Genomic DNA, 25,309 nt, shown 5'->3' with positions numbered 1-25,309 from the left:
ATCCTCAGTGAGGAACACCAAGTCACAGGTAGGCACCACATAATGACCATCCCAAAGTGACAGTAACCACTACTGAAGCGCACAGTTTAAGCGCACCCTTTTACTTCATGCTAACTCTCAATCACACACTGCCTGTAAGAATCCCACTGCAAGACAGTGATTGTCTAATTTAAAAAAAATATAACAAAAGGAGAACTGTCTCTGTCTCTGCAGCTGCATCATGATCTTCAGTGTCCTCAGATTTTATCTCCCAGAAGTTTCTACCCTGGTGTCCATGGAGATGTCACTATGTGGTATATCCTGATTGTAAGATAGGTGTTAAAATACATGATAAAATCCCACTAAAGGGCTGTAATAAGGTATGCTTTTTTGTACTAGTTTTAATAGGGGAACAAAATTAAAATACTTCAGAATGCCTAGGCTGTAACAGCTTCATATCAGTGTTTATTTGTGTTTACTGTCCCATCCTAGTAAATATTACAGCCAATAAAGGTATGGTGCCAGTTGCCTGTATTCTTTGTCTCACTTTCTGCAAAGCCTGCATATTCTTGGCAATCACAGTTAGGCCAGAAAGCAGTAGCTCTTACTTACTTTTTCACTATGGGTACTTCTATGCAGAAAATTTTAAAACATGAATGTATTAACATCTGCCCGGTGGTTTTACCATCAGCTGCTGCAACACTTGGGCAGACTGATAGCAATATGACAGAATACTGAAAAAGAGCAATGAACAGCAGAATCTAATGGAGCTCTTCCCTCTATTCTCAAAAGGGAATCTGTTTATGGACTTCTCTCTGATCATAAAATTGAAAGCTAGGCCAAGGACACCAGCTGTCCTCACTGTGACCACCTTTCACCACAAAGGGAAGCTGTTCTTCCTAAAAAAATACACAACATTTGAGTAGCAGCTCATTAATTCTCTGTCAACCTACGTGACACACGTTTATTTCACGACTTTGACTATTTGACAATCTGGCAATCTTTGATCTTACAGGGCATGATATATCTCTATGTCTTCTGCAGAAGAGCCAACATAAAAATGTTCAGTAAAATTGATCAGAAGTGCCCCTGAGTGCTCCAAGCCAGTGTGCTTCCCTCCATTGGCTATGATGGGTGAGGATATCTGCTTCATGAAATGCAGCAATTCAAATCAAATGTATGCAATCTTAATAAGAGTATTTTTCTTAAAAAAAAAAACAAAAAAAAAGTAAAAAAAAAAGATGTTCACTTAGCTTCCACAGCTTCGTCAAACTAGGTGAATTCAGACAAAATACAATGGTCTTCACATGATTATTCTGAAAGTGGTTTGTAGGTTTTAAGAGTCATTCAGACTGCAGCAGACATAAAGCAGTGTTAAGTAGCTGGCAATTCTAGAGCAGAAGCAGTGAGCATTTTTTGCAGGAGCTGTGGGAAATAGTGTGTCAGAAACATCATTATATAAATCATTCAGCTCAATATTTGGAAAAGCAAATATAATAAGGAAAAGTTATGCATGAGGGTAATATGTAATGACAGGATCCTATCGCTGCTGATTTCTCTTCTGCACAGGTCACTGACCTTCTAAACTTCCCCAGCGATGTTGACAGGTAAGATAAAATTTAGTAAAAAGATCTGACTGAAGCATTGTAAGATTTTTATATGGATTGAATATTTTGTCTCCCTTCTGTGGCAGCAATGCCAGCATTGATTAATCACCACTAAATACTGTTCAGTAATTAAAACAAGGTGATATTTCTGTTCTCTTTTAATAAAATTATTTTCTCTTGGTAAGTTTTTTATTTAAAACAAATGTCCCCAGTCAGTTAATTAATGTTAATTTTTCTAGGGTCTGCTCAAAATAGGAATATGCTAACTCCTCAAGTGAAAGTAATTTATAGACTAGGTTATCCTAAGTAATCTTATTTTGTCCTTGGCACAGCAGTGTTGCAATGACAGCCAACACATTAGAGCAAGTCATGTTAACAAGATTGTTCATTTCTTGTGTTCTGTTAACAAAACACCCTTACAGCTCTATTACATAAAACAGAAAGGCAACTATCACCAACTTTATTACAGTTCCACAGAGAACAGATGTTACTGATAGCTGAACTCTCAGTTCAGTGAGCACCTAGTTATTCTAAGGGACAAATCCTGGATCCATCAAGCTTCTTTGTAGAATCACAGAATCACTAAGTTTGGAAAAGACCACTAAGATCACCAAGTCCATCTGTCAGTCCACACTCACCATGCCCACTAACCACATCCCTCCGTGCTACATCCACATGGTTCTTGAACACCTCCAGGTGACAAGATCTCCTCTGAGCCTACTCTTCTCCAGACTGAACAATACCAGTTCCTCAGCTGCTCCTCATAAGACTTATGCTCCAGATCCCTCAGCTTCCTTGCCCTAACACTGTGTTTCTTCTAATGGTGCCATGAAAGAACTTGCTTCTGAATAAGCCTGGGAGAGCGTTTTAGGCACTGGTAAAGCTGCTTCTGTGCCTTGGATAAGCATTTACAAAGAAAGTTTGGCTTCTTCCCATAAAATGTCATGTTTGTGTCTAAACTGTTAGAGTTTTTTATCCACTTAATGAGTGAGTTTGGGGATCAGTAAACTTTGTCCAAGTTGTTTGTGTACATTGTCTCACAGCTTACATTGCTGTTCTACATAGTAGCCTTCAGATGGGTCTTTGATGTAGCCAACTGGCTTTTGATATAATCCAAATTTGTTTCTAAAACACAGAAATATTTGTTTCTATAACATACTAATCAGTGGACATTAAAATTAAAAGAGTAATAATGGAACAGTAAAGATAGTTTTCTTCTGTCAAACTGTATTTTACATTTCATTTCCAGTAATTTTAGAAGCTAAAATTGTGCCTGTATTCAAACTATTCTTTTAAGACAGGCTCCCCTGGAAAAGTCGAGATAATCTGGAGAACTGGAGACACTGATGTTGTATCAAGTTACTAATTCACTCTGATTTTAGAAGACCTTCCTAGGACGTCTGTATTTGAGGTTTTGTGAAAGCACAAACCATTTAATGTTAAGATATGTTTGTGCACACTTAAAAAGCAGACAAATGGCTAACTTGGACTGTAGTTTATCTCATACCGTTTTTCCTTTAATATTTGATAAGGAGGTGCTAACTTTATTTCATCACTGCTAAGTGTTGTAGCTTGGTGCCTAACTTATTAACAAATATTATATATTTTTTAAGATATCACACATTTTCAGTGATGTACTTCCCCTGGGCATTTTGGACATCTTTTAATATTCTGCATGAGTGCTGGAAATAACTTGAGCTTTGGCTGTGTGAAGAGGCTCAATTTCATTCAGAGTTATCAATATCTTTCACCCTAAATGCTTGGTGTAGTTCTGTGGTGGAGTACTGTTAATATTGTATCTATCAAAATTTATTGTTAGAACTCTGTAGAACTGTGGCATAATCCATTTGCTTTTGTCCTTTTTCCAAACACAAGGTTTAAGTTTACTTCATTTTATTCTCTTCTTTAAAAAGCAGGTGTGTTTTTAAAGAAAAATCTCAAACCTGATTGCATAAGGAAGTATTTACTTATTTTCTATTAGGACAGAAATTAACAAAAAGAATACTTTAATTTCAGACTTAAAATTATTAATGACTGCATCCTTAGGCACCATGCAACAAAATGTGATGTAGAATAACAGATATGTTTCTCTCAAAGTTTATCGCAGTTGTATGGAGACCAGCAGCTTGATCCTGTGACATACTGCTGGGCTGGCCTGAAAACAGGATGAGGCAAATAACACCTGAAAACAATGACAGTTTTTTAAAGCTCCAGACTGGGAAAAACACCAATTTTTTTAAAAGTGTGTGGCAGGAATAAAGTATAGCTGCAGACACTGAGGAGTGCTCAGCTGGAAAGGGTTCAGTCAGGTACAAATCCAATGAAATAATGTGAGCAGAAGAAACAAACAAATAAATCCTTCCTTTTCCAGTAACTAACCCAGAATGAAAAGTCTAGATATTTTACCAGCATCTTTCCATTTACTTCCAGTAAGTCTTCTGTATATTCTTCCTTGCATAGATGTGGTCTAAGCACCAAGGCTGTAAGATGTGCATCATTTACTTTCCTGAGCAAGCCTTGGTGTTACTCTTTGGCATGTCTGCCATTATAAGCATTTGAAGCAGGATCTCTTCCAGCAAACATGTTTGCCATCACTGTATCACCATTGCCTGTAATTAAGGCAATGGACTGAGTTCTGCTCTCTCTCTAGACTGTGAGTGAGAGAACCAATGGGACAGGGATGATCTGTGAAACACACATGACACATAACTTCAAGATTCTCCAACAATAAATGTAAAAAGGTTTCATATCTCGTACATCATTTCAGTTTTCACATTCTCACATGGCTCAAGGGGCAGCCCTTGTGAAATAAAGCTATATTCACACTGAAGGTCATTAATTCCCTGTCCTTTCCCTCAATCTGGTCTCTGAATAGTACCTAATTTTCACTGTTTTTTCCTATGTAATATCTCTTTTTTCCTGAAATTTTCAGGCCTCACCACTATATCATAAACTTCTCTTGTATTGCAATAGTTAGAAAATTCAAGCTACAATTGTGAATCTAAAATTGACCTCAATTGTAATTGTAATCAAGAAACACATAGGAAGGCAAGAACGTAAATGTTCAGAAGCCACTTGCCAGGCAGGAAATTGGCATCTACTATATATAATTCTTCATTTGTTTTTGAAAAGGAATTTGTCACTGCTTCAACTGTATATCCATGCAAACAGAGAACTGCACATGTTCTCAAAATGTTGTCAGTAGTTAATCATCGCTTCTAGGAGGACTGATGAAGCTGACATTTTTTTCCATATAGAAAGTACCTCTGTGACATTGTCTTAGCTTCTGAATTCAAAAGTATTCGAGTTACCCATTTCAATGTTAGGCACTTAAACCTAAGATAGAAACAAATGCAGGTGAACCAATTGCTCCTCAGAGTATCTGCCAGTACTCTGTGCAATTGCCTTTTAAAAGATCTTAAGAGCCTAAACCAATATGTGAGATTATAATGATAACGTCTTCTTAGTGTGTGCAACTTGTCTTTATCCTCTCAGGTGATACTGTTGTTTGGGACAGAGGAAGCAGATTCAGTCCTTGCTTCCCAGAGGCACAGTGCCCGAAAGGCAGATGGCAAAGATGTGGATACTCTCCGAAGAATCTCTCAGTAGGTTTGGTTAGATGTTGTCAATAAATCGAAAACTGCCAAGGAAAAAGTGGGCTGTGTTATTAGAGCACTAGGTGACAAACTTCTGTGCAGTGAGACTTGTTTCTGATCCAAAGTCTTACTTGAGTTGGGTTAAATTCTTTGCAGGAAAGGAAAGGAAATCTTGGAGATGAAAAGAATAAGGTGCTGACGGAAAAAGCAATGTTTACCTACAGTTTATCTGCAGTTAGGGCACTTAGGGGTTCTTCAGCAGTTGACAGAAGCATACAGCAAGATGTATTGGCAATTTGTTGAAAAAGGTCTTTTAAAGAGAAAGGACTACAAGTTGGTTATTATGAGGCTTGATTTTAGTTTTTTGCATCCATCTCTTGAAACTTTTAAATGAGAACTGGTTCTCTGGGAACCAAAAGATCATTAGTTGAATGTCTTGACATTCACTTACATAGCAGGGAGAAATAATTTTCTTCCTGTGGGCAGGGTCTATAGAACAACCTTCTGCGTGCACTTAGACCTCCATTCTGAAAGCACCAATTTCACACTCCTTGCTTTACAGTGCTGAAAGGATGAAAAAGAAAGCAAAAAAATGAAAAACAGAAACTTAAAGGGACAAAGTCTGAAACTTGACGTCAGTGTTGCTGTGATTTTACAAAATTGCAGAGCACTCTGACTGGATGCATGAAGGAAATGGATTATAATGTCAGTAATATAGAGAACAAGATTTCCAAGGCACTGGGAGCCAGTGTTTTGTTATAAGTTAATGTGTCATTAGACTAGCAGATGAAAGAACAGATTTATGTGTGATGCATTACCCTAGCACTCTTCAAGTAAGCAGCTAAACTTTTTTTATCTTGGGTGAGATCACATGGCATATATGTGGTGTCCAGGGGGTCAGGCCCAGCCAGCCTGGGCCTGACCAGCATGACCAACCTCATCTCCTTTTACAACTAGGTGACCAGCCTGGAAGATGAGGGAAAGGATGTTGATGTAGTCCTCCTAGACTTCAGCAAAGCCTTTGACATGGTCTCTCGCAGTATTCTTCTGTGGAAACTGGCTGCCCATGGCCTGGACAGGTATACCCTTCTTTGAGTAAGGAACTGGCTAGAGGACCATGCCCAGCGGGTATGGAATCAAGTGCACCCTCAGCAAGTTTGCTGGTGACAGCAAGCTGAGTGGAAGGAAGGGATGCCATTCAGAGGGACCTCAATAGGCTTGAAAGGTGGGCCTGTGTGAACCTGATGAGGTTCAACACAGCGAAGTGCAAGGTTTTGCACTTGGGCTGGAGGAATCCCAGGCATCCATACAGACTGGAAGGAGTGGTCCTTGGAAGCAGCCCTGTGGAAAAGGACCTAACATGAGCCAGTAGTGTGCTCTTGCAGCTCGAAAAGCAAATGGTATCCTGGGCTCCATCAGAAGAGGGGAAGCCAGCAGGGAGGGAGGTGACTGTCCCCCTCTACTCTGCTCTTGTACTCATCTGGAATACTGTGTCCAGGTCTGGAGCCCCCTGTAGAAGAAGGACAGAGAGCTGTTGGAGAGGGTCCAGAGGGGAGCCACAAAGGTGATCAGGGGACTGGAGCACCTTCCCTACGAAGACAGGCTGAGGGAGCTGGGAGAAGAGAAGGCTGCGGGATGACCTTGCAGCCTTCCAGGAGGGGAATCAATTCTTTGAAAGGGTAGAAAAGGAGGACAAGGGAAATGGCTTTAAGTTGAGGGAAGGAAGATTTAGGTTGGATGTCAGGGAAAAGTTCTTTACAGAGAGAGTGGTGAGGTGCTGGAAAAGGCTGCCCAGAGAGGTTGTGGAAACGTCATCCCTAAAGGCGTTCAAGGCCAGATTGGATGGGGCTCCGGGCAACCTGGTCTAGTATTAAATGTGGTCGTTGGTGGCCCTGCATGTGGCAGGGGGGTTGGAGATTCTTGATCCTTGAGGTCCCTTCCAACCCTGGCCATTCTGTGATTGTGTGATTCTGGATAGTGGTTAATGGAGTTAAGTCCAGCTGCTGACCTGTTACAAGTGGTGTCCCCCAGAGGTCAATAGTGGGGCCCATCTTGTTTAATATTTTTATTGATGACCTAGATGAGGGGATTGAGTGTACCCTCAGTAAGTCTGCAGATGACACCAAGTTGGGAGGTGGTGTCGATTTTCCTGAGAGTAAGGAGGCCCTTCAGGGTGATCCAGATAAGCTGGATCGCTGGGCTGAGGTGAATGGGATGAGGTTCAACAAGGCCAAGTGCCAGGTCCTGCATTTTGGCCACAACAACCCCATGCAGCGCTACAGACTTGGGGATGAGTGGGTGGATGAGTGTGAAAAGGAAAGGGACCTGGGGGTGTTGGTTGATGCTTGGCTGAACATGAGCCGACAGTGTGCCCAGGTGGCCAAGAGGGCCAACGGCATCCTGGCCTGCATTAGAAATGGTGTGGCCAGCAGGAGCAGGGAGGTGATCATCCCCTGTACTCAGCACTGGTGAGGCCATACCTTGAGTATTGTGTTCAGTTTTGGGCCCCTCACTACAAGAAAGACATTGAGGCCCTGGAACGTGTCCAGAGAAGGGCAATGAAACTGGTGAGGGGTCTGGAGCACAAGTCTTATGAGGAGCGGCTGAGGGAGCTGGGATTGTTCAGTCTGGAGAAGAGGAGGCTCAGGGGAGACCTTATTGCTCTCTACAACTTCCTGAAGGAAGGTTGTGGTGCAAAAGGGTCTGGCCTCTTCTCCCAGGCAACAAACAGGATCCGAGGAAATGGCCACAAGTTGTACCAGAGGAGGTTTAGGTTGGACATAAAGAAGAATTTTTTCTCTCAGAGAGTGGTCAGGCACTGGAATGGCTGCCAGGGAGGTGGTGGAGTGGCTGTCCCTGGCAGTGTTCAAGAGGCATCTGGAGGAGGAGCTGCGAGATACGGCTTAGTGGCTTGTGGCACCAATGGCAATGGGAGGACAAGGACAGTTGGACTAGATGACTTTACATGTCCTTTCCAACCATGTGATTCTATGACTCTATGATTCTATGATTCTACGGCTCAGCTCTGGCAGCTGCAGGTCCCTGTTGGAGCAGCTGGAGCTGCTCTGCTCTGACACTGGATTCTGCTGGGCTCAGTTCACAGAGGACACCCTTGCAACCCTCATGGTACCAAAATCTTGCTGCATAAGCTCAATGCACCATGGAGTGCCTTCTTCCAACTGGGAACATTTTCATGCAGTCTTTAGATACCTAGCTTGTGTTAGATTAACTGAAGATTATATCTGCTAAAGGGGAAAGATGTTAGCTATAATCTTGTGTTATTTCACTGAAAACTAACATTTTTAATTTTTTTACCTCATCTTTACAGGCTTTTCACCCTTTTTATAGAGCAAAAATCATCTGAGCATTTACAGCTACTTACCACTATATTCTGAAGGACTTCTTTGCATATACCAAGTCTCATCTCCTTGTTAGTCATCAGTGTCTCAATTTTTCTTTTATCTGAATGGGTTTATGTGTGACATCCATTAAGAAAACTACAGGATACAAAGTGCTCAGAAAAAAATAGAAAAGAATGTTGTGGGCAACAAGTTTCTAACTTCAGCAAGTCTTTATTTATGCTTCATTAGTAACATACAGAGACTTAAAGAAGGTGTGAGCTGGGCTTGGCAACATGTAACTGACCGTCTTTATCATATACGAAAAGCAGTCTTTGCATCATGTTAAATCTATGTTAAAAATTATTCCTCTCATTCCACACTCCTCCCCTAACACCAACATTTCTTCTTCAAAAGCTAAATGTGAAGATCAGGAGTAAAACTGAAACATTCAGCCCATTTCTACTGTGGTAAAAAAAACCCAAACATAATGCTTCCAGGGGAAACAGATTGAAGACAAGGTTGAAATTTCCAGTCTGAGGGCTGATGTGCAAGGCTGCCAGCATGGATTATAATCATGAAAAAGAATGATGCATTTAGTGTCTCGTGATGTAGAACAACCCATCAGTATCATTGTAATAGTATTTATCACTGCTTTTAAAATTATTGGACATCTGAGTTATCTGCTTCTGATTCAGGAATCCTGAAAGAAGAAAAAGATTACCTTTAAAAGAAAGAATGCGGACAAATAATAGGGGAAACGATGTCAAACACAGAGTTTGGTTCTTAAATCCAAATTGCTTCTAATAAAAAATAAAGTGCACAGAGAGTTGTGTGAAAGGCACTCTTCCTTGTCCTGCTATAAATTTTATTCAAATTTATATCTATTCCAATGAACACTCAGAGAAAATTAAGAGAATAAGAGACTGAAAACAATTACCACGTTCACATCCCTGATATTCCATAAAAATCTTTTCAGACTTTTAATGGAAAGTGTGGTGTCTCAAAGTATACCCTTTTTCCTCTTTTGAGCACTGTATCTTTGTGTATATAGAACTCCACATCTTTTGATAACATGCATTAACTATCTGGCTGCTGTCTGAACCCTGATCCCCTCTCTCCCAAAGCTGAGTGAGAACCAGGACTTTGCTGGGGAACATTCTCATTACTGTAGTATAGTTCTGCTTTCCCAGTTCACTGAGACATCCTATAAATCAGCTGCAAGTAATTTAGCATATGGTTTAAAGACAAATACATTGGCAGATACATCCAGACAAAATGAAGTCAGCACCTCCTGAGGCAGCAAGACGACGGAAATTTGGTTTGAGCCTTTGCATACATCTGTAGTTTGGTATAAAAGACATGGTACACTTTATCTGAATTTCACTCACCTCTTTTTCTTCTTTCTTCTTTCCATTATGTTCTTTTTGCACTCCTGAGGACTCCAGTGGACACCATCAGTAGCCATAAGACACAGCCAAGCAAATTCCCTTGCAACTCTAGTTCATGACTACTCTATGAAATGAAATGAATGTGGCTGTACAGGAGCAGAAGGAGCTCAGAAACAGGCTATAGACAACTGCATTCTGTTACAGTGACAGGTTCTGGTTTTCTGTGTATTGCCTTGGACAAATCACCCCAATTACCATTTTCACATGCAGCTTCAGGGACAGAGGAACACTGATTCAACTCTGCTTTTGTACACTTAGTAGTTGTGGATAAAGGAGTTGGCAATTGAAATTAAGCCTGTAAAAAAGATGGTGCCCAAAGTTCTACATTCTGGTCTGAACTGGCTCATTCACACTGCTTCCTTGGGCTGATCATAACCCACGATAACTCTGGAAAAGTTGGAAAAACTGCCCTTCCTCAACAGCAGAAACCTCCAAGAGATTAAGTTGCTGACCCTCCCTTCAATGGAAGAAAACAGAGACAATTCCCACACCAAAATGCATGTTAAATCATCCATTCCTCTGAAAGTAGTAGTTCTCCAGTCCTACCTTCCCTTCACCTACCATCTGCCTTCAGACGTAAGACAAACTATTTTACACAGAGCATAAAACAATGAAACACTGGCCACTGTTGGCTTTGATTAGTTATTTCATTCTTTACTAAAGTTTACGTGCTCACAATTAAAACTGGAAAGCACAAGGGGAAAAATAACAGGGTTACTAATACGTCTTTAATCTGAAAAGTTGAAAGAAATATTTATTTACAATTTCAATCTTGAGTAGTGTTTAAAACGAAAAGATAATTCACCTTGCTTGAAGGTGTTCTGTTGATTTATTCATATTCCTATTGCTGCTCTCTTTATAAACACGGTACTGGAGCCATCACTGGTACTTCTCTGTGTAATTATTTCTGTGAGCAGTAGGAGTAGCACACTTCCATTTAGCACCTGTCAGAATGATTACAAAGAGGCAGGCAGTTCTGTGAATTAAGTCTCATATCTCTATTTGTTGGTTTTGTTTTTTTCAATTCCACACATTCTTTTTAGCCTATTTCTTCCCTTTCTTGAACTACGTCCAAGCACTTCACATAAATGGAATAATCCACAGATGCTAAATATTGAAATGTAGACATACAAATATTATGATTAGTTTCTCAAACTCTGACAAAATCTGTTGTTTTTGTTTATTAAAAATAAACACCTTTCAAAAGGCATTTACAATTTGTCACCTTTGATTCCCATTCCTATCTCACTGATTTTTTTTTTTTTGGCAGCAGCCAGTGCAACGAGGACATGGAAGGCCAGATATTTGCTTAAGGGAATTACTTTTTTCCCCTAGTTTACAAGTGACACTATGTTGCAAAACACAACTAAAATAAGATTTCTTAATGAGACAGGTCTAGCAGAAGTTCCAGAGTCTGTTTTCTTTCCTTACCAAAGCAGAAATGGGTTCAGCTCATATCTAAGACAGACAGTATTAAGGGCCAGGACATGCTTGAGCCCTTCCTGTTGTTTTTTTTTTTTATTATTATTATTATTTTATTTTTGCTTTAGCATATATAATGAGAAACTCAGCTACTGCTGTGAATATCAGTAAATGACAACCTGCTAAGTACTGTGAATCACACATTTTAAAAAACAAACCAATACTGCATTAGTTTTGGTTTGGCATAGCTGTATTTTGGCCGCTGCTTTTGGGTGGAAAGCAGTTTGGAGAGCTGCCAGCAGCACTGCTAAAGCAAACAAGCCATAAAATCTAGCACAGGGTGGGGAAGAACAAAATTATTTTGGCAAGAAAAAGCTGTCAGCAACCACACAGCATCCTCATATAAAACTTTAAACATCCCTACATTACTGCATAACACTTTAAAACTCTTTAATACAGTTTAACCTCGTCTATCTTAAATAACTAAAATTAACAGCTGACAGCTTTTTCCATTATTGCTTCTTTCCCACATATTCATTAGTGCTGTCTGACATTCCTTGTTAAGTACGTTCCCCAGAGTGACAAACTTGTCTAGTAGTGTGCATGCTTAATACACTAAGGTAACAAAACTTTTCTTAGGTTTTTCCATGTACTAACAGCCTTTCCAAATTGATTTATAGCTTTTGCCAGCAGTGTTTTATTCATGCTGTGTGGAATGCAGAGTAGCCATGTAGTTAACTTCCCATGAAAACACTAACAGTTGTAGAAAAAACATTTGCTAAGCATAAAAGAGGAATACTGTTGTCTGTCCAATACTTACAGAAGTAACTTTACTTTTGCTACCAAGCCAGAGTAGTCAATACAAGCATGCAATTATTTTTACCTCTGCATATGGCGCAAGGCTAATTATTCCACCTTTGGCTCTTTATAGATCCACTATGAAATTCCAGTCAGAGATCCATAGTCAGATGTAACCAAGCAGCATTTCATGCATGCTATTGTTTACTTGTCTTAAAATTACAGTTCTAAAATGTAAGATTTATCAGTGCTATTATTATTCCTGTAAACAACTCAGAACCCCTTTCAAATGGAATTTTTATCTCTCTTTCATTGGTCAGTCATTTACTTCAACAATTCGTGTGACCATTAGCTGGATCAGAGTGCGATAGTACCCCAAATCTTCTGCTCACATCTCCAAAAACAGAGGATTCTGCTCATGTCCTCTGTACTGGAAAACAGAAACACAGAATTGCTTAGGTTGGAAAAGGCCTCTAAGATCATCCAACCTCACTATGCCCTCGACCACATCCCCCAGTGCCACATCCACACAGTTCTTGAACACCTCAGGGATGGTGACTCCACCACCTCCCTGGGCAGCCCATGCCACTGTATTACCACTCTTTCTGAGAAGAAAGCTTCCCTAATATCCAACTTGGACCTTCCCTGGCACAACTTGAGGCCATTACCTCTCATGCTAATATGCATCATGATGAAGGCACAAGGTAAATAGATAACGTAGATGTAATGTACATCAGTGTATAGTTACAATACAGTAAGAACACAATGAGCCTTGAAAACATGCCAAGCGTTGCTTTTATGACCCAGGTTTTCCACACACTCAATCCAACAAGACAGTGAATTTAATGGCTCGTCCATCTGGAGCTCACATTACACATATGCTCAGAAAAAATTATTAAACCTTTCGATTAGAGCCAGAAGACAACCATCACATATAAGGATTCAATGCGTGTTCATGACAGCCTTACAGACGAGAATACTTGCCTGCAGTGTTTGTTTCTTCCTTCAAGTAAAAGGGCTTAAATATCTAACCTTGGCTCTGGAGTCAACCAGAATGTCTGAGCAGACCTAGCATGACAACCAGTCAACCAGGTTCACAGCTCTCTTTGCAGAGGCAGAGTTGCCCGAAGAACTTCTGTTTGTTTGGGGGCTTCTATGCTAGCTGACCTGCTAGACTCAGGTCTGTAGAGCCTGGATTCATGAACATCTTAATTGCAAAGATATTTGCATTCGTATTTCTGCTCCTCAGTTTGGAAAGGACCACAGATCCATAACAAGGTTCTATCAGAAGCAGACAAATATATAGAGGGCTTTTTGTTCTCAGGTGGGAAATGAAATAGATTCTGCTTACTGCATTGTTTCTAACAGGAAGAAACCCAAGCATATACTACTAAAAAGGCTTACTCAAAAGCAGAGCTCCAGAATAGGTTCTTGCCAGACTGTTCTTGCAGAATGTGCACACTGAACCAAAGAAACACATCAATACCTTCCACAAGCATCTTGAGTTCTTAAAGGTACAGACCAAGGCCACCCATCTTGGATATTCACTGTCAAATTTATCTCAGCCTTCAAAGACCTCTTTTCACTTAGAACAAAGGTAAGTGATGAGCTCTTTCAATTTACTTTTATTTATTTAACTGGGTGTAATTGAGGCAGCCTCTCTATGTTGTTGAAGAGCTCTGCCTATGACAGTTCTAGATAATAAGACCACAGCACTATCTTCTGTTATTTACAACAAATTTGTTGCTGACTTTATGGGTGAGCGCTGTGTTCCTCTGAAGAATCCCTTTGTCAGCATAAGGAATGCAGTGTGGAGACCTCCAAGTACAGGAGAGAAAAAGAAGATAAAGAAAAGCAGAAGAGAAAGCAGGTAACAATGCAAGGTGGATAGAGGAAGGCAGTGAAAGGGGGTAATTAACTAGCAACAACTGTGCAATTAAAAAAAAAAAAAAACAGATTTGGGAAAAAAAAAAAAAGCTTTTTCTGGAGGAAGGTATACATTTATATGACTTAAAGAAAATGAGGCTTGATGCAGTATAAAAATCAAGACGTGTTATGCTATACTTTCAAATAATCCTTTCAAATTCATTTGTGAAATGAGGCTTTGATCACTACCATTTTGGGAAGAAGACCAAAGCAACAGCAGAATTTTGAAGAGGAAGGAACTGCACAACAGAGCAGCATAGAAAAATAAAAAACAAAGCTAGGAGAAATAAAGAATTCCCCTTTCCTCTGTCTACCATTAAGGAAAGTCTAGAGATTGTTTGGTGTCGGGGACAAGCATTATAGGATAAATTTGAAGCCAGAGGTTACAAGGTCAACATCTGCAAAAATATTAGTTTAAGAGGAAAGGAAGAACTTGTGAAGAGGATACTCAAAAGATAAGGTACCTAGTGCCTTAAATACATAACCATTAAGAAATACAAAGGTTGACAAATCATTAGAATTTCAAATATATATTTTTGCAGACAAGTATCAAAACCACTGTGAGGTTTAAATGCCCAGCCACACCATCCAATACGATAACATCTGAAGTACTCTGGAAACAATTGATCTGACTCCCACTGGGATCATTGGTAAAACAAGTGTTAGAAGATCAACTCCAAAGCATCTCCAGATCATCTAGAGATTTTCTAGTGCCTTGCTTCCCATGTGGAATTTCACCAAGCACACTCCATGTATGCTGTTTATGAGGATCAGTGCCAGTTTCCATGCTCATCTGCCCTTATCTGCTTCCTCTGTTTACTTTTGCAATGAAGCCATCAGTCTCTGATACCTGAAGCCCTTTGTCACATGGAAGCTTCAGTTTCAGAACTGAAAGGAGCTAGGGAGATTAACAGTATCCAGCATTTTGCTGTTCTTACTGGAGGGAAATGTGTGAAGACTCCCGTTTGGTGCTGGCAACCTCCTCTGTTACATGAAGAGAGGGAGCTGACAATAGTTGTGTATTCTACCACTTAAGGGGAGAAATGCCTATCTTCTGCCATTTCCCACAGTTTATCCATACAGCCATGATGAATTGATGGGAAGATCAGAGAGAAACAGAATTTAATCTTCCCTAAAAGGATGGTGTGCTTTTGTTCACAGATCTCTTCTTATACTAATTAACAGTTTTTTTAAAGACTTTTCTGATCAAGATTTCCCATTCCCCTTCAAAAGCCTGCATCGTCTCTTGTCTGAGGCTTTTGGTGACTGCTCCACGCAAAGCACAAAAATGAACAAACAGGAAAGGGGAGGAGTTACAGTTTTTCTGAACAGACCATCTGGATCACATAACCACCAAACTGCTCATTTAATGAGGCGGGACATATCGCACTATTCGTATTTTAACTTTCAGCTGCTGTGACAGTAAATTCCACGTATCTGCATTCCTGATCACAAACCGGTCTTTGCACAGGAGGGAGAATGCTGCTGTAAAAGTTTGTTGCTGAGATACTTGCAGATTTTTCACATATTGCTGTACTGCCAGCTGTCTATTGGATATAAATAGCACTCCCTCCTGTCTTATTTACAAATGCCCAGAAAACCCCCAGTTCTGCTTGATCATTCTTTGACTATGCTCTCATAAAGGGTCAGGTTTAAAACATGCTCAGGATCAACAGTTCAAGTCAAGGGGTGTTGCAAATATTCATCAGCATTATGATTCTCACTGTGAAATATAATGAATCCTAAGGCCAGTGCTAACTGGTCAGTCCATGCCAATTCAATTCAAAGCGATTTCCCTTCAGAAATGAGTCTAGTCACACACAGCACCAGTTAGAATTGCTTTTAGCCCTACTAATAACTACAGAAAATGAAGGGAAATTACAATTATTTCCTTCCTTTCTTTCCTTCTTTCTTTTTTAATATACATTTATATATATATATATATAGTATGCAATACAATACAGATCATTCTAAAAATACATTCTCCAAAATATATATGGAATAGAGAATACATGCATTGCAACCCATCACTTAGAGAAAGCAGCAGACTACAAACACCCTCAGTGAACAAACTTCAGCTCTTCTTAGCCTTTTCCAGCAGTTACTGAACATAGACTGCAGGGAAGCTGAGACTACAACCCAGAAAGCCATGTTTCTCAAGAATGCTATGTTCCTTCTTATTCCTCTCAAATATGAAAGGAAATAATCAGCAGTTCTGTGAGTCATCCTTTTTCCAGGTTTTAATGAGTCTATGGTCTTCTGATTGTGAGTCTATGGTCTGCTATCCAAAGCATCAGGCACCTAGGGTAGGACATACACATTAATTTGAGTCTCCTCTTCCCAAACCATGCACTCCATTTGCTTTATTTTTTTCTCAGTGAATTTTCATGTTTTTTGGACAGAAATAGGGAATTAACCTTTGGAGAACTGCCTATTAACCTTTGTCAGCTTTGATATTCCTCTTAGTAACGTATGAAGTCAAGGTCTCAAAATACCCATTTGGTTTGAAGCAGATTTATCATCTGACAGTGTAATGAGTAAAAGTGCACGTGCAGACCTTCAGCCTTGATTAGCTCTGAAGCTACATTTTGTTTCAGCTTTCTAGAATCTGGCAGCATGTGATAATGAGTACACTGCAAGAAGAATTAGAGCAGAACTCTTCTGGAATGCTGCATCTACTTCTTTTGTATTAATAATGGTGTTACAAGGATGATCTGCTTCTTATTTGGTTTGGGTTTTGCTCATGTATGAAGTACTTCCCAAGCAGGAGAAGTCCTTGTCCCAAAACACTTATATTCCCAATCCAAAAATGCAACAGAGGGTAAATGGAGTAGAACGAGATAAGTTATTTAGGTAAAAGGTGCTCACATTCAGGTAACTCATTGTTTATATTGATGCACTTGTTACTTAAGAGAGCCTTGTTGTTCAGTGGACTGTCTGCTCTAAAGATATACAATTAATATTAAGAACTACTGTGCAGGAGAGCAAGGATAGCTTTTTAAAGTGGAATACATAAACCACTTTCAATTACCCTTCCTGTGTCGTTAACAGTCAGTAATTTCTCTTGTAAGCATTGTGGCAAGCATTTATCTCCAGGAAGGGGATGAGAAAGGGGAGATACGAACTTTCTGAGGACAATGTCATGAAGAGTGTCCCACACACAAATAAAAACAAGGGACTGGCCAGGAGACACTCCCTCAAAGAATGCAATGAGGTGTCAATCGTCAAGCAAATAATAGAAGGGGTGCTACAGAAGATAAGTACAAAAGAAGATAAGTATAAAAAAGGAAAAGTTATGTGAGACTTTAGAAAGAATCTGAATTCTGTGGAGGCAGTTACAGAAGGGTGACAAAGAGTCCTCATTGAGGACTGCTGTGGCCATTGGGAAGAACAAGATTAGAGCAATCCACAGTAAATTGCCTGAAGAAGGAGAGAAGGACAGGGTGAGAAAGAAAATGAACTGCCACATAGATAACACAGAAGAAGAATTGAAGACACTGTTCTTTGTAGGCAGCACAATTGAGCAAGAAATTACACATGTTGGTTACAAGTCTGACAAGCTGGGCTGAGAACAAGAAAAAAAAAAGTAAAATTCATATCCAAAGCAAAAGATCAGCTGTCTAACATTTTATGCTCAAGTTTACTGAGACCATAAAGCCAGAATGTTTACTCATCCAGAAAGGCTTAGAGGGATGGGCTAATGGGAAATGGGTAGAGAGATAAATGCTAAGAAATGAGAGACGGGTTTAATTGTGACACGTTAATGATGACAGTAGGGGTCACCTAAAATAAGACTACAGAGGTAAAGAAAAAGGATCGCTAAAGACTCAAAATAGATCACATAAGTGCAGACATGTTCTTCCCTCTGTTCTGCAGCCCCAGCCATTGCACAAACACCAGTGCACCCTGATAGTGAATCAAGCACCACACACAATCCAACCACATTGGCAGTCACTCTAGAAGACCACCATAGTACCAGTCCTGCCTGCAGCCAAAGTGTTCTTTCAAAGAAAGCACCTTCAATGCTGACAAATATATAGAATCAAAGGAAAACGAGAAATCACGGAATCTCAGAATCACACAATGGCTGGGGTTGGAAGGGACATCAAGGATCATGAATCTCCAACCCCCCTGCCACATGCAGGGCCACCAACCTCCACATTTAATATTAGACCAGGCTGCCCAGGGCCCCATCCAACCTGGCCTTGAACACCTCCAGGAATGGGGCATCCACAGCCTCTCTGGGCAGCCTTTTCCAGCACCTCACCTCTCTCTCTGTAAAGAATTTCCCCCTGACATCCAACCTAAACCTTCCTTCCCTCAACTTAAAACCATTTCCCTTGTCCTCCTGTTATCTACCCTTTCGAAGTGTTGACTCCCCTCCTGTTTGTAGGCTCCCTTTAGGTACTGAAAGTATGTAAGGGTACAAGCTGCAATTAGGTCATCCTGCAGCCTTCTCTTCTCCATGCTGAACAAGCCCAGCTTCCTCAGCCTGTCTTCGTAGGGGAGGTGCTCCAGTCCCCTGATCATCTTCGTGGCCCTCCTCTGGACCCTCTCCAACAGCTGCATGTCTTCCTTGTACTGAGGGCTCCAGACCTGGACACAGTACTCCAGGGCCTCACAAGAGTAGAGGGGGACAGTCACCTCCCTGTCCCTGCTGGCCACTCCTCTTCTGATGGAGCCCAGGATACCACTTGCTTTTTAAGCTGCAAGAGCACACTGCTGGCTCATGGCTGGAAGACACTGGGAGGTCTGTAGATGATCCAAAAGGCTTATATCAATATGATATCAAGGAGAAAAATAAATAAAGAAGCAAGAAAAGTGGGAGGAAAAGAGTTGCCTAGAAAAAGCATTTAGGATTTTGGTTTAGCATGGAGTGATTTTTCTTAGACTTTGTTGAGACCAACATCAGAAAGTACCAGTTGAGTCTCCTTCCAAGTGGATTAACCAAAATGATATCTCATTTTATTACTGTATTTATAAAAGGAAAAAAAAACAAAAACAAAAACAAACCAAAATGCACAAGGTTTCAGACTTCTACATCTTCCCTTACCTCAGGGAAAAGAGGCTATTTAATTATTTTGAACAAGATTTCCTATTTTGTTAACCACATCTTTTGTGGCAGAAGTTTTTCAGCATGAAATGCCTCTGGCTAACAATAGCAAGTGTGTTTAGGAGTGGAGACAGTGTTAAAGGTTTTAGGAGGACAAAAAATCAAACTTATTAAGAAGAAATTTCACACTGCATAAATGGAAAAAAAAAAATGAAGTAATTGACATATCTTACAATAAATGTCAGCTGTACATCTTCCTGGTCTGAAGGATAGATGACACCAGGCACTCTTTCATTGCAGTTCATTAAGCATGTGAGTTAGGGCTCTGGTTTTTGTCTTCTGCACCAATTTGTAATAGGGGAATTTTAAAAATGAATTTATTAGATAATTATAGTTACTCTAAATTGTTGCATCGTTTGTAAATAGTAAATGTGATTGTAATATATGAGACTGTAATGTACACCAAAAGGAGAAGTTAGTTATTCTTTTTTAGGAAATACATTAAGTAGAACTCCATTCAAATTAACTCATTGTTTAACTACTTGTCATCCATTCACCTCACCTAACAACAGAATCAGGACAGAAACAGCTTGCATTTTCTGGCAGCACTTCAAGCAAAGAAAAACAAAGCTTTGCATCACTCCCAGCAAGATCACGGGCAGCAAGATCCAAGGCAGCCCTATTGGATCACTCATCAGGTCTCAAAGAAACCTGATGCACTTCATATTCCCTGATTAATTACTTCCATCTCTGCACATACAAAAAATTGTGAGCCTGCTTCCATACCCAAATTAAAAGATCATTCACACCATCTCCTCTCATGTTATGAAAAAAATGTCTCCAGACAGAGTGGCATCTTCCCAGGAGACTGACCCAATCAGCACCCAATGCTGCTGTTCCTGAGCTCCTCTGTACCACACCTCAGTGTGCTGTCTTCTAGAAATAAACAGCACACACAACCCTGGGTCGATCTTTCTTAGTGCTTCCCTACTGGATTACTAGAGCTCCATTACTCCTCTGCACTGGCTGTCCAAAGCGTTGGAGTCTCCATCCTTGGACGTATTTAAGAAATGTGCGTACATGGCATGAAAGAACGGTTAGCGATGGGACTTAGTAGATTGATGATTGGACTGCTAATCATAGAATCATAGAATCACAAGGTTGGAAACGACCTACAAGATCCTCTAGTCCAACCATCTCCTCATCACCATTGCCACCACAAGCACTAAACCATATCACGCAGCACGTCATCCAGACGCCTCTTGAACACTGTCAGGACGGCGACTCCACCACCTCTTTGGGCAGCCATTCCAGTGCCTGACCACTCTCTGAGAGAAAAAGTTCTTCCTTATGTCTAATAATCTTGAAGGTGTTTCCCAAACTACATAACTCTACGACCTATGATGATTCTATGACTCCATGCCTCTGGCCAGCAGCCAAGTGCCAGGGCCCAATCTGCTGTCTCTGACAACCTGCTCACTGCATGGGCAGAGTGTAGGAAAGAGAAGAGAAAGACTCACAGTCATTGTTCAGCAACAGTCAAGCACCGGTGTGTTATCAAAAACCAAAGGACAGCACCACACAGGCTGCAATGAAGGTAAGTGTCTCCATCATGGCCAGACCCAGTAAATTAAGGAAAATAAGTTGGATTAAAAGTTAGGTGCCTTCACGGGGTGCTGAATTGGCAGCTACAGATCTGACCTTGCTAAGCCAGCTTCTTGCTGCCAATAACGGATGCTTTTCTATAGATATAGACAGTAAAGACAGCGGGTTGCCTGTTTTACCAAATAACATTGTTAACTTTCCTGTCTCTGGAATGTGAGACAGCAGACTAGGATGGTAAACCACAAATTATCACGGAAGCAGCGGTTTCGTGGACGGAGTTGTAGCCAATGAGATGACCAGCTAGAGCCAGCCAAGTGTTTTCCAAACTGACGCAGGTCAAATTAAAATAAGATGATGGCCTTCATCAGAAAAACCATCAAATTAGCACCGAGACATACACATGAGTAAAAGAACTGAGACTTGGGCAGTGGGGTGGGAGGGATGTCAGTCATTCTGGGGACTTATTGTAATAACTCAGCCTTTTCTTGGACATCTAATGCATATGCAAGCAGCTTGTTCTTTAAGTACATGCCTTTCTTGCCCTCCAGTATGCAGGCTAGGTGGTAATATCCTCTCTTCATCCGGCATGTGCACAGTGTGCTGATTAAACATACCTGCTTTATAACTACTCTGTGGTTATAGTTTGTTTCCACATGTCACCAGTACTGACAGGAAAATCAGTGTACTAAGGTAGCTACAATTCCACAGTTAACTGCCTGGCCCTACCCAAATTAGGATTATTTTGTCCACAGAATACTACATACCACAGATAAAAACACCACACTGGATGCGGAACAATGTAGTGACAGTCCATACAAAATTTTCACGGGCAGAGCACCACCATCCTATTTACTCTGGGAGGAGCCTGATTAGTACAAACAAATATCGAAATTCCACTGTTGCCCAGTGAACTCAAAACCCCTCTAACAGTCCTAAAACAAAACTGCTCCTGGGCAAAGGAGGGAATTCCAGGAACACCAATAGGCTTGACAAAGATCACAGATCTCAAATATAACTGTAGGGTCACATGCCTGAATTGTGTTGTTTAGAGTCAGAAGAGTTTAATCCATAGAACTGCCTACAGAAGTTTCTGCAAATTATTGCAACAACCATCTGTGCAACATACCCTGTATTCATAAGCTTACTTTTTTTCTGCTCAGGACTTTCTGTGAGTGAACAAATACTTGCTCACATAAGAGATTCAAATTCAATCATCACCGCATGACTCTGCCCACTCATCCAAATAACTCCTGGCTTTTCAGGCAGATATTCAACCACTTAATCTAACATGAGTGGTTTGTATCAGTACCCAAAACTAGATTCAGTTTGGCACAAGTATATGTAGTAGCTTAAGCAGACTGGATGCAGAACAGCTTTCTGTGCCACTCTAAAATGTTGCTTAAATTAGCATCAAGCATACTCACTTTTTCTTTTCCCTTCTTTTTCCTTCTTCTTCTTTTTCTTTTTTAACAATTGCAATTTTCAAAGTTAAGCAGAGTTTGGAAGGTTTTTTACCTTCCTAAGCTTGAGGATTCACGTGGATTTGTGAAATTGCATCTTTTGCCTCTTTCTTTTCTGGCTCACATGTGGATTTGTAATGCATTATAGAAATTCTTTACAAAAATAGTTATTTAGCAAGCATTTTATTCAAGAGAATCATATGCTTTAAAGCCAAACAGTAATTGGGATTCTCTGATTAAACAATAAGCAAAATCCTGACAAATCATTTATAATTAACATGTTTAAATTAAATGCTTTAATTATGTACTTGGAATGGGCAACAGAAGACTAACAGCTAAGTAAAATTCCCAGGCAACTTCGGAACTTGTGTAAGAGTAGCAACATAAGTTCTACCTCATTAGATACAAGTATTTTTCCCCTTGATAGCATATTTCATACTTCATATAATCAGTAGACCAAATTAAAGCAGGGGCACAGAATTATTTCAGGCAATGCTATGCATTTCAATACTGTGCTGACTTCCACGCATTAAGTAGCCCCGACTGAATACATTCTCAGGTGGGAATATTAGGGCTCAGCCACTGCAGAAGCAGAGGCAAAGGTGAGAAGAGCTAACCAAAACCAGAGCAGGGACTAAAAGTTCGAGTGATCGAGTCCTCCACTTCTTCCTTCATTCAGGATGTATTTCTAACAAGGTATTCTTTTGTATAGTTTTGTTTTCAGTACCAATGCTTAGTGTATGTACCCAATACAGCTGTAGAGAGCAGGTCAGGAAAGGATGAGTCTAGACAACTCTTGCCTTTTCTCACTGTGGAACCAAGTAGCCTGGAGACAGTGGTGAATGACAGAAATGTTCTTCCTACAGCTCTTTTAAGCTAAGAAATTCTGCTCATGTAACCTTTCAGATGTGCACAAAAGACAATAAAACAGTGGCAAAATGCATTGGATTGGCTTCTAAAGTTGTGACATTGGCCTGCCTCATGTCACACTATTGAGCGACCTCTCTGTTGAATTCATATGTGGAATTTTCAAAATCTGAAGCTGAGATCTGAAATTTGAAAACTGCTTTTTACACCTGCTTTCTTCTTGGCTAGAAACCTACTGTGACTAATGTCCACATAATCTTCATCTGAGGTACTGGAAGTGCTGCTCCAAATTTTGCTGCTGAACTGTTTAAAGTTTGGGGATATAAATGATTCTCAATAATCACACCACTTCTTAATTCCACTGTTCTCAGAGTCTTTTTAATCAAACCACACAATGCCTGATCTTTACCATTATTAAAATTTTGCAGGATATGAGGATATGAAAATACCTCTTCTGTGACATAAAGTTTTTCAATAGCAAAAAAAAAAAAAAAAAGAAACTTACCAAAAAGACATTTTCTTCAACTTATTATTCAAATTTCTACCAGGGCTTACATAGAAAGCAATTAGTTTTAATCTCCATTCAATTTTACAGAATGCCTCCACAGGAGCTTTTAGCACAAAGCTAGGACTCTAGTAAGCACAGTGTGAAGAAGATGAAACACGGCTAATATTATCCTCACAGAGATAGCAGAACAGCAATTCCCACGTGGTTTTGATTAAAAAGCATTATGGTCACAATGTTCAAAAAATTGCTCCTTGGTTTAACATCAGCCTTGGCTGCATGAAAGCAAACTTCCTCATGCAGTCACTTGAAACACAGACAGCAAAATCCAATCCAAAGGGACATAATTACAATGAAAAGGAATAGATACAGTCCTGGAAAACAAAATGAAGAGATTAAAAACTATTTTAATTAAAATATTGCATTAAATGCTAATACTTTTTATCAGAGCTATTCATAGAGCTGCAGTTTAGAAATCTCCTTCCCCCTCCCCTTTTTTCAATACTTGCTTTAATGTAAATTACCTTTCTGAACATTAGTCAAAATTAGACTGATCTAGCAAAGCCTACTCAAAATTTCAGTTTGTTGCTCTCTTTGACAAGCAGACGTTAAGAAAGCTGAGAAGGGGCCACTTCACTATGAATGAACAATAACATGCTTCATAAGCCATTACTATCAGCAAACAAATGCATTCCCAAAACCCCACTCCCTGAAAACTTTCAAACAGATGGGAGCAGCACGCACTATACCTATCTAAATGCATTTAAAAACCCTACAGCCACTTCAGCCATAAAGCAGCTGCTTTGGTGTATCACAAAGGTTTCAAAGCATACTGCTCACACACAGAAAAGTACAAGCCCAGTTCTGGGTTTAGCAGAGAAGAATCACTGATATTACTTCAGAAGCGTTTCAGTTATGTGAGTGTCACCATTACAGCATCTTTCTAATTGCAACTACTTCCTTCTCTCATTCTCTATAAGCCCATGCTGCTTTCCACCCACACAGCCTGTGGAGTAAATCTGCCTTACCACCAAACTTCCCAAGGCCATCTTACCAGATGTGAAATTGTAGGCGTGTAGTATGTTGAGTCTGAAGTCACTGTGCATGTCTACACTTTCAATGTCAAAGCTGCAGTCATCTTCAGAAAAACCACTTGCTTCCCATCAGTTTTCCTCTATCTGCCATTTTGGACAACACTCAGTAAGAAACCACATTTTAATGCTGTTTACATAATAGGCTTAATGATGACTACACAAATTAAATGAAGTTCTTATTCTCTTTGGTTAGACTGTCTCTGATATGATAGCTGGACAGAAAGAAAGATCATAGAATCATAGAATGGCTTGGGTTGGAAGGAATCTCAAGTATCATCAGGCTCCAACCCCCCTGCTGCATGCAGGGCCATGGACCTCCACATCTAGTACTAGACCAGGCTGCCCAGGGCCCCATAAAACCCAGCCTTGAACACCTCCAGGGATGGGGCATCCACAGCCTCTCTGGGCAAGATAAGGAAGGAGTTTTTCTTATAGAGCAAGTAAAGAAAGTGTAGTTGAGACAGTTCGCTTTAACTCTTGTTCTCAGTATCGGATTTGGAAGGGACTTACAAGTATCAATTCCTAGCTCCACAGGGAACCACCCAAACCCTGTGTCTGAGAGCAGTATCCAAATGGTCCTTGAACTGTGGCAGCTTGAGGCCGTGCCC

The 25,309-nt window shown here is 40.2% G+C and overlaps 1 long non-coding RNA gene across 2 annotated transcripts; it reads right to left on the bottom strand.

The window, feature by feature from the left end:
* Positions 1–8,866: 8,866 nt before the first annotated feature.
* LOC125687293 (uncharacterized) lies at positions 8,867–24,785 on the bottom strand. 2 transcript variants are annotated; one of them, XR_007374045.1, is made up of 4 exons: positions 24,662–24,785; positions 23,608–23,981; positions 9,912–10,915; positions 8,867–9,223 (listed from the first exon to the last, which is right to left on the bottom strand). It is a non-coding gene; the product is annotated as an uncharacterized LOC125687293 (long non-coding RNA). The 2 variants fall into 2 exon arrangements; XR_007374046.1 differs by having other exon boundaries at positions 8,867–10,030; positions 10,777–10,915.
* Positions 24,786–25,309: the final 524 nt, after the last annotated feature.

The sequence above is a fragment of the Lagopus muta genome, chromosome Z (assembly GCF_023343835.1).
Source record: "Lagopus muta isolate bLagMut1 chromosome Z, bLagMut1 primary, whole genome shotgun sequence".
NCBI classification, from domain to species: Eukaryota; Metazoa; Chordata; class Aves; order Galliformes; family Phasianidae; genus Lagopus; species Lagopus muta.
The sequence above is the reverse complement of the archived record's forward strand: the minus strand, read 5'-3'. Positions and strand labels throughout refer to the sequence as shown.